The 15,571-nt window shown below is 39.9% G+C and overlaps 1 protein-coding gene across 1 annotated transcript in view; it reads left to right on the top strand.

Moving 5' to 3' along the window:
• The first annotated feature begins 6,223 nt into the window (after positions 1-6,223).
• The window catches only part of tspan18b (tetraspanin 18b), a 65,584-nt gene continuing 56,236 nt past the window's right edge, over positions 6,224-15,571 (top strand). Inside the window, exon 1 of the mRNA XM_007569798.2 lies at positions 6,224-6,439. The gene's annotated coding sequence lies outside the window, so the exon portion shown is untranslated. The remainder of the gene's footprint in view (positions 6,440-15,571) is intronic.

The raw sequence follows: 15,571 nt of genomic DNA, 5'->3' as shown, positions 1-15,571 counted from the left end.
AACAGAATATGAAGAGGAGAGTTTGTTCTGAGTCAGTTCCAAGATAAACAAAATCGCTTTAGGAAAACAAAGAAACTGGAATACTTGGAATGACATACAAATAGATTGTTCGCTCCCAGTGAACCAAATTTCTAGATATGGAGGAGGAGGAGGAGGAGGAAGAGGGGACGCAGTGGTGAATTTCCTGGCCTACTTTCCTCCATTCATCAGCGAGTTTCTTCCTCCTGGGAACTCAGGGATGTACAGTATGCAGAGAGTTCAGCCACGCTTGGCCAGCCACCATAAGACAAAACCCTGAAATGGCTGCACCCTCTGTGGGTTGAGGGGGGGGTTGGTGGAGAATCAGCACATGACGACTGGTCCAGGTCCAGTCATTCCTCGTTTCCATCTTCGCACTCCATTTCCTCTCCTCTTCTCCCCCGGTGCATTGTGTGTGACTCCGTGCATGTGTGTGTTTGTGCTTGGTTAAGATTGGACCTTGCAGATGTTTCTGCTGTGTGGATTCCTGACAGAGGCGGTGTATAATGTATCTGGAAAGATTGACGCTCCGTTCACCCCTCCTGCTGCCTCTCCCTCACTCGTACCCGTATCCCTGGGCTGCTGTCACTGAGCTGCAGCAGGTAGGCATCTGTAATTATTAAGGTGGAGGAAAAGATCGCCCTGGATTGCCTACAGGTGTTTTTTTTTTTTTAATGCAGAGGAATGCACACAAAAACAGAGAGAAAACAATGCAGCTTTTTAATTCCATTTTAAATCTCTGTTTTTATTTTCCTGTTCCTGCAGATTTGCCTGATTATTCTTCTAAAAGGTGCTTGGAGCTCATTGCTAGGTTACAGACAGGTAGCGCTGCTGCAAATCTGTCTAAGTCGAGGCGTTTCTGAGTAAAGACGACTTGTTAGCTGCTGGCTGAAGAGTGAAAACACCGCGCTGTAGTGTCACCTCTGCCTGACTCTCCTCTCGGTTAAAATGACAGATGCAGACAGGCTCTGTAAGCCAGATGGAGCTGCATGAATTCACACTTCATTTCCAGTGAAAGCTCACTGATTTTAAATAGTGTCTTAACAAAAGTCTTTGAGGGGCTTGGGGTGCTGGTTCACCAGAAACTACATGAAAACACCAAAATATCACACAAAAGTTTCCCCCTCGAGACAAAAGACTTGGGCGACGTTAAATTCTGGGAAACGGGATTATGACTCATGCTTCACAGTGGAAAATTAAAACAGCAGCTCTTATTCAGAGGCGATGTCTCTGTACGGGTGTCACAGGCTCCCCACAAGGTATTTAGAAAACAACTAATGCCAACATGCAACCCCGTTTTTTACGGATTGATCTTCCAGTTGTGGAGTCACGGAGGGGGCCGGGTGCACGGCGCGTCTCCTGCGGGCGCCGCATGATGTCCCCTGACAGATTGAGGCTGCAAGATCGTCTTTGCCGCCTGTCTGTATGTTCATGTTTGAGGGTTTTATGAGAATCAAAATAATGGGGAAACGAAGTGCACTGCTGGGGAGAAGCACGCTTCAGCTTCATTTGTTTGTTCAAGAAAAAAAAAGAAAAAATGCTAAGAAAACAAGTTCTATAAACCAAATCATCATTTAGTGAGGTTTTATTTATTTTTTACTGCAAAAACGCAAAATCTGACCGAGTATTTTTGGTCTAGTTTCTGGTGCAAATATCTCAGTTCACTGAAATAAGACAAAACTAACTCACAAGTAACTGTTCAGCAAGATATTATTGTTTTAAGTAAATAATTTCTTATTATTGATGAAAACTGGCAGATTATTTCATCTATAACAAAATGGTATAAGTGAAATAATCTGCCATTGGAACTAGTACTTTTCATCAATAAGAAGAAATATCTTGCTGAAGTTATTTTGGTCTTATTTCAAGTGGACTGAGATATTTGCACCAGAAACTAGACCAAAAATGCTTGGTGACATTTTGTGTTTTTCAGTAAATCCTTTGCAGTGGCTTCACATTTTGTTAAATTTAAAACAGAAACTTTAATGAATTTCATTGGGATTTCATGTGATATATAGGTGTATCATGATAACAAATTTTGCTGGTCGATAAATTGTTCCAGAAGTTATCGCGATAAACGATAATATTGTTGTTTTGAGACCATTTCCAAGTGATATGATGGTAATAATGGCATAAATATGCAAGAACACATTCTCAAGGTCGATAAACCTTAAATTCTAACGAACATTTAACATTGGAACTGTAAGACATTCTAAATACCCAAAATAAATAAACAAAACAACAACAAATAACAAAGACTCGGAACAAAATTGTCCTTTAAAAATAATAAATGAGGAAAGTGGCAGACGCCTTTCCACACGTCTAAAATCTGAATAAAATGCATTAAATGTTGGACTTTATCAAAATGTGGAAAAGTTCAAGTTGAGTGAATACTGTCGATGATTTTTGCTGTAGTCTTCAAAGCCAGATTAGCTGATTAAAAAGATGAAAGACATTTAATAATTCATAGAACGAGAAAGAGTCCAAATTAAATAATTCCAGGCTTGTTTTTCCTGTTTCCACATCCTAAGCATCTGACTGAATTGGCACTTTTTGTGTTTTTTTTTATCTTTCCATCGTTTAAACTTATATCACCAAGGATAAAACATTTACGTATTTATGCTTTTACAAAAAATAAAAAATGCATTTAAACATAAAACAGATCAGCATCTCAATTCCACAGAAATGTTTTGTATTAAAATATTCTGCTGCTCCTGCCAGGGGAAATCTTCAAGACCATTTGTGTTTCTGTGTGTATTTCTCTCTCTCTCTTTCTATGTGTGTGTGTGTGTGTGCCCACAACAACAAGGAGCACTGTGTGAAAACTTGTGAGGCATGACCATGGCCTATTTAATGAGACAGCATGTGGTCCAATGCTGCGTGTGTGAAAATAAAGCGCTCATAGTGCAAATTAAATTAAGCAGGTTAGTGTGCCAGAAGAATGTGAGTCTGAAGAAGACTCTGCGAGGGAGCGTGGGCCGTCTGTGATTGTGTGCATCATGTGGTTAGCGTGGACAAAGAACAAAATGGACATTATACTGACCGCTGCTTTGTGGGGGACAAACAAGACGACCACACAGCAGCCGAAAACAGGACAGACTGAATCCGATTTACAGAAGCTGCAGTTCCTCTAAACTTCCTCTAAACTAATTGAAAATAATTAGGTTATTTTAAATTAAAAAGAGGGATTATGAACAAAGAAACTAGTGCATTTACTGAATCTGGGTTTCTGATATGTTAGATTTGAAAACATTTGATAAACGTTTCAAGGCAACATTTCAAGCATGTTTGTTTTAACACCAAATATCAGGAAGAGAATTTGGATCCCTAGAAGTGTTTTATAGATGCTGTCAATAAAACATTATTGACTTAAAACAAGCTCCTATTTCTTATATTTTCATGTTTCTTGCTGAAAAGTTACTTGTCAGTTAGTTTCATTTCATTTCAAGTGAACTAAGACATTTTCACTAGAAACTAAACCAAAATGACTTGGTAGGATTTTGTGCTTTTTGCAGTGTGTGCAGTGAAAGCAGAGTGTCGCTCTTTGCTGGTTGCTGATAATAGGTTACATTTTAGGAGTTTTGTGTGAAGCTGAACTGCATTTGATCTTGCCCCAGTTCATGTAAAAACCACCATGACTGGAGATAATCTTTTATTTCTGGCTATCGGCTTCAGCAATTAATTTTTAGCAGGTGAAATGTTGGATTTAAAATTGAAAACAAGTTCAGATTTTTTTTTATTTTCTTACCTTGAAATGAATGTACATTTATTAAGTCTTTTAAAAAGCCCTTTGCTACTTTATCAGTGGGTACACGCTGCATTTGTTGATCAATCACTGATTAGCCAAAGACAACAAACAGTTTCTTGACTTAACAAGAGTCTTGGAGAGGACTCCTCCCCTAACCAGTGGTCCATGCGAGCGCTCAGATGGTGGAAGGGGCTTTTTTAGTCACCTTAGCCTTTCTTTACTCTCTAAGTCCTCTGAAAATACCCAAGGAGCCAAAAAGAAAACACCTCGCAGCTGTTCCTTCTGCCGCCAACTCACTCCTCTGATACCTCACTTTACTTACCCGCACGTCTCAATCCTGACAACATTCTCAAACTCCCCAAGCTAATCTTTGTCCAGTTTTGACATCGCATTTCGTTTTCAAAATGCGTTTTAAATCACAGAGCTCCCAAGGGGCAATAAGGACGAGATGAAAAGAAAACACGAGGAGACGGGGGGTTGAAAGTATCACGTTTGCCAGGGAGAATGTCAGTGTCACGACCTCGGAGGAGAAGGCAAAAAGATCAGCCTCTGGAGCGCTTATCTTGCTTTCCATCTGCAGTAGATTCTGTGACACGAGGAGCACAGAGGGAGAGAAAACACTTCAAGCCCACTCCAAACGTGGAACAAAAGCCCTTCTCCTGTTTTTCTGGCTGGAGCGACAGGCACACAGCATGAATAATTAACAGGGACAAACAACAGCTATCAGGTGGTAGATCTGGAAAGTTGGTGCTGGTCGTCAACAGGGGAACTCGTTTGTTCCGTATTTTTGTCACTTTAACGCAAAAATGAACGATATCTACATGCCAAGTGTCCATCTTTGCATTTGGCTATGAATCCTGCCTGTGAACATTTTGATGTGCGTTATCGGTTTTACTTTTCGTGTCTGGGTCGGTTCTGGAGTTCAGATGCTGCAGCGCTCTGCAGACGATGAGTAGCTGATTTATGCAGTAACAGCTTCGCTCTGAGGCTTCATTTGTCAGAATTTGCATTTCACACTTTTTGCTCTGTATTGTTTCTCCATGACATTATTGGGGTAACGGAGTAAAACATAATATGTTGTCCTTCCACACTGCAAAAACACAAAATATTACCAAGTAATTTTGGTCTAGTAGTAACAGTCAGCTCTACGTTATGATGTCACCAGGTGATTCAGAATCCATCCAATCACTGAACAGATCCTTAGAACAGATAAATGTGTGGATGTGTCGAAACTTTCTCCAGCTAAACACAAACGAAACTGAAGTTATTATATTTGGACCTAAGGAGGAACAATGTAGAGTCAACACACAGCTTCAGTTATTACAGCTGGAAACTAGAGATCAGGCTGAACTCTGTGAGTAGTGACGGACTCTGACCTGAACCTTCAGAGCCACATAAAGGCAATTACAAAGTCGGCCTTCTATCACCTGAAGAACATCTCCAGGATCAGAGAACTAATGTCTCAGCACGATCTAGAGAAACTCATCCATGTGTTTATCTTTAGTCACATTGATTACCGCAATAGCGTCTTCACAGGTCTGACTAAAAAACTCAGTCTGATCCAGATGCTGCTGCTGGAGTTCTGACTAAAACCAGGAAGTTAGAGAACATCACCCAGTTCCTACAGTCCTTCCTCTGGCTCCCTGCAGCTCTGAGAATAGACTTTAAAATCCTGTAGTTAGTTTATAAATCACTGAACGGCTCAGCACCACAGTACACTAAAGATCTGCTGTTGTCATAGCAACCTTCCAGACCTCTCAGGTCTTCTGGTTCTGGGGATGCAGAACCAGAACCAAACATGGAGAGGCAGAATTCAGCTTCTATGCACCACAAATCTGGAGCAAACATCCAGAAAACTGCAAAACGGCCGAAACACTGAGTTCCTTTAAATCTACACTAAAAAAACCCAACAGTTACGGTTGCTTTTGAAACATTATTATATAAATTACATAATCAGACGAACCAAAATATAAAGTTAAGCGAAAATTTTGGTATTTTAAGGACGAAATTTGAAATAATTGATAAAAGTAATAAAAATAACAAAATCGGGCAAAAGTAATTACTCCAAATCAGTTTCTTTCAATAAAAAAACTCATGAAACTTTAACATAAACTGCAGGTTTTTAGTGAATTTCTGGTTAAAACATGTTTGTTTTTCATCCAGTTGGTAGAGAATCCAGAAATTTTACTTTAGCAAGAGGAGAGATACTTTATAATAAAACCACTCAAGTGAAAGTACAGCGTGGTAAAAATACTCCTAGAAGTCAATTTCTTCAAAAAAGTTACTCGAGTAAAAGTAAAAGTAAATGTAACTGCCAGTTGCTACTGCCCAGCGCTGCTCACATAAAGTGTGCGGTTCGGCTGAAGGCGTGTCCGCTGCCGCAGAGTCTCCGCCCTCCGGATCCGGACCGGCTGCTCCTGGATCAGCCGCTCAGCCTCCGCTGACTCCAACAAACTGTTTGCTGCCTCCAGTCGCAGCTGCGGGCTCGCAGGAGTGGAGCGGTGGATTTTGCTTTAGCTGGTCGGGCATGACTCTCTCCGGTGGACATCCTCTCTGACCAGCACTTTGTGTTTTGGCGAACAGGAGCATCCAGAACCACGTCGCGTCTTTACTGAGGTTTTCCGAGGAGAAGCGGGTCGCCACAGACAGACTGAGGTTCGGCTGCGCCTTGAGGTAAGAAACGGCTCCCCGTTTCTGAGTTTAAAGTTTAATGCTTCTGAGAATTTAAAGGGGATTCTTTCTCGTACTTTGTTGGAACAAGTTGCGTCTTTCCCCCACCTTCAATGACTTGCTGAAAAAAGTGACGAAATGAATAGTTGGTTAATAAAAAATAGCTCTACATGAATGTTTCGGGTCCGTACAGACTCAGTTCAAATCGCGTTTCTTCTACTTATCCTTCCTGTTTTACCGTAAACTCGGTGTTTCTGCGTGGTGAGAACCCGGGCAGGAGGCGCTCGGTCCGGTCCGGTCCGGACCGGAGCGGAGCGCCGTGCCCTGCGTCCGTCTCCAAGCTGGCACCCTTCCCACGGCGGATCAGCCCCAACCCGAAGAGGCTGTCTGCCGGGACGTGGGGGGTCAGCAGATGGATGCCTCTGACGGCGCTACCTTTGCTGCAGGGCAGAACTTCACTGTCAGTTTGCATTAATCAGAGGGATGCATCATCCAAAAACCTCCGCTGCCTCTTCCCCTCTGTCTTGTCAGATCTCCGCTGAAGCGAGTACAATGCGTCCTGTGAGGAAAGAGAGAGAAAGTCAATACTTTTAAGGACAGAGTCACTTATTAAACATCAGACATGTGACTTATCAAAGTGTCCAAAGCCGCTTTATTATAAGGAACTAACACAAAGTTCAAATTCAGAATACAATGCAAAACAAAAGTGTGAAAATAATTTCAGTACTAATGGTTTAGTCAACAATTAGCTACACTGTGTCTAACAGAGAACATTAAGGGTTGTATGAATCATATCAACTAATTAAGAGTTTATATTTAATTTGGAAAGCTTTTGAATTTAAACTTGTATCATGTTACTTGGACCGGATTTGCACTCGCTCAAAGCATGTCTGTCCCAACACACTTTGATACGCAGGTCCATATATGCTAATTTTGGGTTTAGTACCTTAATGTCAACATGTCACAGGAGGCTGGAATCAAACCTACAACCTTCCAATTACCAGACAGCTATCCCACCACTGATCCACATTCACCACAAGTTTCCACAGCAACAATGCTAGCACTAGTAGTAGAGTTTAAAAATGGTTTTCAGGGGATAGAAAAAGTTTTAATAACTTGTAAGAATGGATTTAAAAAACTTGAAGTGGGTTAGCAACAATGCTACTGCTAAAGCAAAAATATCTAGCAAGCTTTGGTTCTCAACCCTGAGGCAATTATTACCAATGAACAGAACCTAATCTGCTGTCGTTATGTTAGGATAGCTGAAAGGCCTGCAAGCCATCTTGTTAAAATAGATTTACTGTATTGGTGTTGAGCTTTAACTTGTAGTTAACGACAACGCCAATGCTAACGTCAAGTTTGCTGGGAACCTTTACATGCCAGCTGAGGACAAATTTAGAAACGTTCGCCAGCATTTTATCACATAATCATGTCCCAGTTCCTATATGTTTCTTTTTAACGTGAAGCTGAGTTAATTACCTACAATTTAACCAGTTTTGCTCAAAATTGGTTGAATTTAATTTATTCAAATACCTATCAGCTGTTTTATTTTATGTATTTTATGACCAAAATGCTGATCAAAATGTGTCCAATTCCAATTATTACCCCCAATTTTATTGATTAACTTCTCCCTGTTTTCGTCAGGGTAAAACAGTGATATTTCTATATTCCACTCAAGCATTTAGTCTGGCTACAGTAACTGCGAGGAATCTGGATCTAATCACATTTTGCCCCAGGAGATTGTCTCCGAGGGACTCATTAACACACAGCACTGTCCATGGGCGTGCGCCTGGAGTTGGGGCCCTGCAGCTCCCTGAGGTTTGCATGTCAGAAGAGAGGAGAATCACATCACAGCCAGTCCGTTTGGACACACTGACCGACAGACAGACAGACAGACAGACAGACAGACAGACAGACAGACAGACTGTCAGCGCTGCTGCACTCACGCATCATAATGAGAGAGGAGCTCTGCTTCCTTCTGTTCTTTGCTATTCTTTAGTCTAATATCATTATTCCTAACCAAGTAAAAAGAGGTTGGTGGAGACAGAAAGAAAACAGAGATCTGCTTGTTCACCATGTTGCGGGAGAACAATTGCTTTGTCAAGTAAAGGGGAAAAGATAAAGAAACAGTTGAATTGATGTGTTTGGAGCAGCTGCCAACACGGATGACTAGACTCTGCCTGCAGCTTTTCTCTCCTCCGTTTGTTAAAAGAATATATATGGAAAAAGAAATAGTTTTTACACAGTAAACATCAACAGCTGCATTAGTGAACTGGTGCAGAAATTTATAACGGCGACAAAGAAGGCTGTAATTAAACGGTTCAACATTTCAGTTGATTCCAGTGGGGCTTTTTCTCTCCACCCGCCCACACACAACACCTAAGGTGTTAATAGTATCCCTGTTAATATGCTGCTTTTGATTTACCATTTACATTACAATGAAACAGAAACACATCGTCAGGATGTGATGAGTTCAAAGCTGCCGTTTCATCCAGGTCTGTGTGAGCCAGCCTGGCAGCTGAAGAAGCCGTGACACCACCTGACCTGGCACAGCTTTAAAGGCCTGACGTTAATCAGCCAGTGGTCTCTCCTTTCGGCGTCATTTCTCCACTTTTTTCCTTCTTCAGCTGGCATGATTGCAGATGAGGTGGATCTCTCTCTCTGGCAGGACATTTGACGCGACTTAACCAGATCCTCTCTCAGCTTTCTTTCCTTGTTTCCACTTTGTCTTCTGTTACTCCTGACTCCACTGCAAAAACACAGAATCTTACCAAGTGCTTTTGGTCTACAGTGTAAAGAAAAAATGTCTCTAATTTACAGTAAAATACCGGCATCTGTGGTTGACGAAATCTTACCGTATAAATATGGTAAAATTCTGAGAAATTTGGTAAAATTATCTTCTGTAAAATATACAAAAGAGAGTGTTTTACTCTCTTTTGGTATAATAAATACCATTATTTTACCAATAATGGTAAAATATTGGTAAGGGTAATATTTTTACCATATTTGGTAAAATATGAAATATTTTACCAAATATTTTATATACAGTAAAATTATGCTGGTATTTTACCAGCATAAATTAGAGACTAATTTACCATAAATAAACAGTGTAGTTTTTAGTTCAAATATCTTAGTTCACTTGAAATAAGACAAGCAAGTTATAGGAGCTTATTTTAAATCCATAACTCCTTAATATTAATGGAAAAAAAATTCTGGTTCTATTGGCTAATTCTTTCACTTAAAACAATGGAAAAATGTCTTGTTATAACAAGACATGTTAGTGAAATAATTTTGCCAGTGGAACCAGTATTTTTTCATCAATACTAAGAAATTATTGACATAAAATGAGCTGCTATATCTTGCTGAAAAATACTTGTAAGTTATTTTTGTCTTATTTCAAGCAAACTAAGATATTTGCAGTAGAAACTAAAAATACTTGGTAAGATTTTGTGTTTTGCTGTGTGACTAAACATGCTAGAGCTCTGCCTTGGTTGCTAGGTAACGGGCTGGGCTTCCCTGGGGTTGCTAGGTAACGGGCTGGGGTTGCTAGGTGAGAGGCAGTTGCTCAGGAGGTTTTAGAAATGACTCATTTTCCAGACAACAAAAACATGAACTAATAGCCAAAAACTATTCTGGTGTTTTTTAAGCTTGTTAAATAAGTTAGTTTGGTCTTATTTCCAGCAAACTAAGATATTTGCACTAGAAACTTTGCACATCCTCTCTCATCCGACTTGCAGAGGACGTCTATATTCACACCGAAGCCTTTGGAGCACCAGAAATGTGTAGGGAAAACAAGACAGGGTCAGCGCTCTGTTCGCATTCTCCCTGAATCATCCTCTCTGCTCTACAGCAGCAGTAATCCACAGAGAGCCACAACTAAACGGAGCATCTATTGGCTCAATGAGAAAATAGCTTTTTTTTTCTTTTCTTTTTTCTCGATTGCAAGAGGACCCTTCATTTAATGTGTGTGGTGCACACGCCTTGGCCCGTAATGGCTTCAGCATCTTTGTTGTCGAGAGACAGGAGAAAATGAAATTTGCTTTTCAGCTGGCAGAAATAATTTACTCTCTGAAAGGTGTGTTTTTCATCAGCTGTACAGGAGCCAAGAGATGTGCAAGGTCTGATACTACAGCCTGAGCGCTTCGATGCGGCAGCGCTTTTCTTTATTGATCAAAGCTTTGGCGTTGTCGGGCAACTGCCTAAAAAGTTGATTTAAGTTGTTTGTTTATGTTCACCCTTTGGTCTGCACACAGCAGAGCTCCACAGGAAGGGTTTGTGTCTGAAACAGTCCAAAGAATGTCTTTAAAGGGAAAAACTTTGCTGCCTTGATTTAAATGGTGTCTGTTTTTATGTTGCATGTTGTCATGCATCTTCCATCAATTTACCAGATCAATTTACCATCACTTAATATAAAAGTAAACAAGATTTTCAGATCTTACAGCAGACTAATAGATCTTATAAGCATATAAACAATAGCGACAAAAACTCAAATTAGAGTAAAAAGTGTAAAAATTATTGGAAGAAATTAAATAACAGCAATTTCAGCATATTTATTTACACTGGAAGCAGTTCTCTATTTTAATGTTGCAGTACTGTTTGATGACAGCAGTTCAAAAGGTTTGAGGGTTTGAATATAAACAGAAGGCAGGGACACTAAAGAGCTTTTCAGCTCCCCTCACCGTCCCCTGCAGGATCCTCTGGGCTGCCATTGTGGAGCTACAACAGTTTGTCAACATACTAGAGTTTCCCTGAGAACCCTGCAAAACCACAAAATCTTACCATGCATCTTCCATCAATTTACCAGATCAATTTACCATCACTTAATCAAAAAGTAAACAAGATTTTCAGATCTTACAGCAGATTAATAGATCTTATAAGCATATAAACAATAGCGACAAAAACTCAAATTAGAGTAAAAAGTGTAAAAATTATTGGAAGAAATGAAATAACAGCAAAATAACTTAGTCTAGTTTCTAGTGCAAATATCTTAGTTGACTTGAAGTAAGACGAAACTGACTTACAAGTAACTTTTCAGCAACAATACAGGTGTTTAAGTCAATAATTTCTTAATATTGATGAAAAATACTTATTCCATTGGCAGATTAGTTCACTTATAATAAGTGGAAAATGTGGAACTAGTTCTTGGTTGCTAGGTGACGTCCTGGGCTTGGCTGGGGTTGCTAGGTAACCGCAAAGTGCCTGTTGATAGTGGCATAAGTGAAATAATCTGCCTGTGGAACTAGTATTTTTTTCATCAATATTAAGAAATTATTGACTTAAAACTTGTACTTTGTTGAAAAGTTACTTTTAAGTTAGTTTTGTCTTATTTCAAGTGAACTAAGATATTTGCATTGGAAACTTGACCAAAAATACTTGGTAAGATTTTGTATTTTTGCAGTGAAGTCGTCTAGTTACCGGAAAGTTACAATTTTTAGCTTCATTGACAGATTGAAAACTCAAAAACTTGATATTTTACAGATCAGAGAATACACCACAACCAAACTCCACTAAAATTGAAGGAAGCACATTGACGTAAGAAGCTATTTACAAGGAAAATGTATTTTTTGACATGTAGAGGCATGTTTGCAGTTGATTGTATGGAGAGAATGCAAGAGAGAGCAAGACTGAGTCATAATCACTAGTTAACGGCTCTCCTACTCACACAGTGTGACGTCGCCTCTTCTTCTAGTGCAAATTATTACTGATACCTCAAATTAAACACGTTGAACTTTTAAATCAGCATCAACAGGTAAAATCATCCACCAAACTCTGCCACAGTCGCTCTACTGTAAACCAGCCTGTGTGTTTGCCTCCATTACCCTCATTAGCTGACATGCCTGAAATAATAGTCTTCCATAAAACGTGTCAGTGCTTCACTCAGGCATTTATCAGCCGTGTGAGTATAGATCATTTTCATTGCTGCCGTTGGAGCCTTTGTGTGTTTGGCTGAAATGTGAGCACATCTCAAATGAGATCGACCACAGACGTTATCCTGGCACCATCTTATCTGTGAGCTTTTCATTTACTCGCCTTCGCTCAGAGCTCAGAGAGTTTCTCCCGGCTCCTTTTCTCCCTCACAGGTCTCGTCCTCCGTTCGCAGAAACCTCCTTAATGTCTTCCTTCCTGTTTTTAACTTCCTTCTAAAATAATTTATTTCCAAACTTTAGGGGAGATTGTAATGACAGACTTATTCAAAGGATTTTAGGAAGCATGTAAACAGAAGAAAGTCCGTCTACCTAGAGGTTTACTGGTTAAACGATTCAAATGTTTCTGACAATATGTCAGAGTCACAGGAGTTTTCTGCAGCTGTGCACTGGCAGTTGTAACAAAACCTGAAAAAAATGCTGCGTTGGCAATTATAAAAAAAATAAAGTCACGTAAATAGAAAAAATTAAATACAGGATATAAATATCTGGTTTCATCTGTACATGAAGGATTTTATTTTTTGATTTAAATGTAATCCGAAGTCCTTAAAAGCACAAAAACACAATTTCTGATTTTGGACCCTTGAGCAGTTGAAGCATTTTGGACAAATCTTACACACTGCAGGACTTCTGCTTTTATAATCTGTTTTAGAACATATCTAGGCTTCCACGTAAATCTTTATCCGCTGCTTGTCTCCATGAGGGCCTGGAAGCTGAGTGACCCAAACACGGGGCAGCTCCAGAGTTCACAGGGGGCAGGAAGCTGAGGGGCCTCGCTTCCTTTTTATCAGGAGGAAGCAGGATGGCTGTTTGTGCTCAGCCCAAGAATTCCTTGTGCTTATCTCGCATTCACGCCTTTTCCCCTTAATAACGGCTGGGCTGAGCAGGTAATGAGGTAAAAGGTATGTATTCGACAAGCTGCGGCGGGAGATAGCGGACCCTCCAATAGGCTTAGGGTTCGGCTCCGGTGGGGGGAGGAACGCTCGGCTCCATCTCAGGATGCGACGAACGATCTCGAAGTTTCCCCACAGCCATATTTTCCTTTACGTATTTTTTCCAGAGCTAATAAACCAGTTTACACAGGTATCCATTAAAGGCTGAGGTCACTGCACAGAGCGAGCGCGCTCGGTAAATCTCAGGGTTTTTCCCGTAAGGATTCTTCATCACCTCATGCTCTTTTCATCCCCAAGATGTATTCAAAGCTCTGCGAGGGGCTTAAAGCGGGCCAGCTGTCGGGATTCGTGACACGGGTCTGACGTGTGGGGGGGAGGAGGGGTTACCTGCCCGGCTTCAGGAGCTCTGATCAGAGACGACCCAGAAATTACACTCCAGTAAGAGCAGCAAACATGTTTTTACTCAGGTAAAAAGTAGCTATCCAAAAACGTATTTGGTAAAAAGTAAACTCAAGTCCTGAGAAACTAATCAAATTATGAATCATTTAATATACATCATCAGATGTACCAGAATATAAAGTCAACTGGAAATTTTGGCAATTTATGGGAAAAAATGACAAGAATTAATTTAGGTAGCAAAAATGAACAAAATTGGGCAAAATATTTTTTCCCAAATCAGTTCCTGCCAATTAAAAAAAAAAACTTATGAAACTTTAACAAAAGCTGCAGGTGTGTCTGTGAAGTTTTGGTTACAACATGTTTGTTTTTCATTCACTGGGTAGAAAATTTACTCATAATAAAATTACTCGAGTAAAAGTAAAAAGTACAACATGGAAAAAATACTCCTAAAAGTACATATTGTTTTCAAAAAAGTTACTCAGTGCTAAGTACTTTTTTTTCTTCCTCTTTCTGTTTTCATGAACTTAATCTTTTGTGTTATCCTTTTTGTACTTTGGTGCAGTTTTTTTTAAAAGTGGTATATAAATACATTTGACATTCACATTGACTCAAGTAAATGTAACTGAGTAAATGTAACTAGTTACTACCCAGCTGTGGCTCTGATGCACTGAATGGCGCTGAAGTTTGGGCGCTGCAGAGAGTAAACCACGTTCCATCTGGTCCCTTTAATGATTTAAAGCAGTTTTCTCAAACTGTGGTCCTCGAGCTGCTGCATGTAAACAACCGTTTGTTTGCCAAGATGTGAGCTCAAAGTGCGACGCTATAGTTAGCTTACCAGAGGATTGTGTTTGAAAATAATAACGGATAAATGGCTTAAGACCGGGTTACTAAAAAGAAAACCTGAAGATACCAGTGGAAAGTTTGTGAGGATGAGCTGCAGAATCGTTGTTTCTGAACACTGTTACGATACAAAGCTGTGCTGGGTTCTGTAGGCGGAGAACAGAGCTGCGCCCCGCGCTGACTAACTGCATCTAAACACCAAAAATAAGATTATTTATGTTGGACTACCTCCTGGCTGAAGGGTAATGTTTGTTTTTTCCAAAGCAACTCAAGTCTGTTGTCCTTTTATTATGCTTCTAAATTAAAAATGGCAGCAACAGTTATAGTCAGGAGCTTTTTTGATGTGTTTTCTATGATTGGAAAGCTTAAAATCCATACTGTGAAAAACTCAAAACGCTTCATGGTTTTTTTGTGGCTAGCCACATTTATATAACCGTGCCACCCTTCACATTAGGAGGAACAAGACAAGACGTTACGAGACTAATACTTTAATTTGTTGTGTTATTGTTGGGGGAATTTCCAGTTGAGTGTTTGTTAAATGGGATAAGTGGTCCTTTGCCTGAAAAAGTTTGAGATTTAAAGGTAGAAATTGATTTCTTTGCAAAATTTTGAATGTTTTTGCTAAAGTTTGCATCCTTCTAAACCCAGAGGTGAAACAATGTGCAGGAAAAAGCTTCTCATGTCATTGTTCTTATTTGTTTTCTGCACTGCTTAACACTCGGCCTTCAATATTCAAGGCCCTATTAGAAGTTGCTTCTTGCTTGTCTTTGTTGCATACATTAACTGGTCTCCATTGTCACATGATTTATTTATTACCCAATATGGAGGCTTGTGCTCTGCTTATGAACTGACTGAGAAGGGAAAATCTGTCTGCAGAATCAATAATATAGTTTCCTGGATTCACTACAGCCTCAGTAGTTTAGTTCTTGGTTATTAACACATGTCTGTGAATAAGCTAAAACCACCTAGAACAACTCTGGATGCACCTCATGCTGAGTTTTTACTTCTCTTTTTTGGTGAAGGTGAAGAAGATAAATAGTGACTGTTATTTCATTGGACTCTGGATCTTAGAAAGCGTA

Source organism: Poecilia formosa, unplaced genomic scaffold (assembly GCF_000485575.1).
Source record: "Poecilia formosa unplaced genomic scaffold, Poecilia_formosa-5.1.2 Scaffold246, whole genome shotgun sequence".
In the NCBI taxonomy this organism is placed as follows: domain Eukaryota; kingdom Metazoa; phylum Chordata; class Actinopteri; order Cyprinodontiformes; family Poeciliidae; genus Poecilia; species Poecilia formosa.
This window is presented reverse-complemented; position numbering and strand designations above follow the sequence as displayed.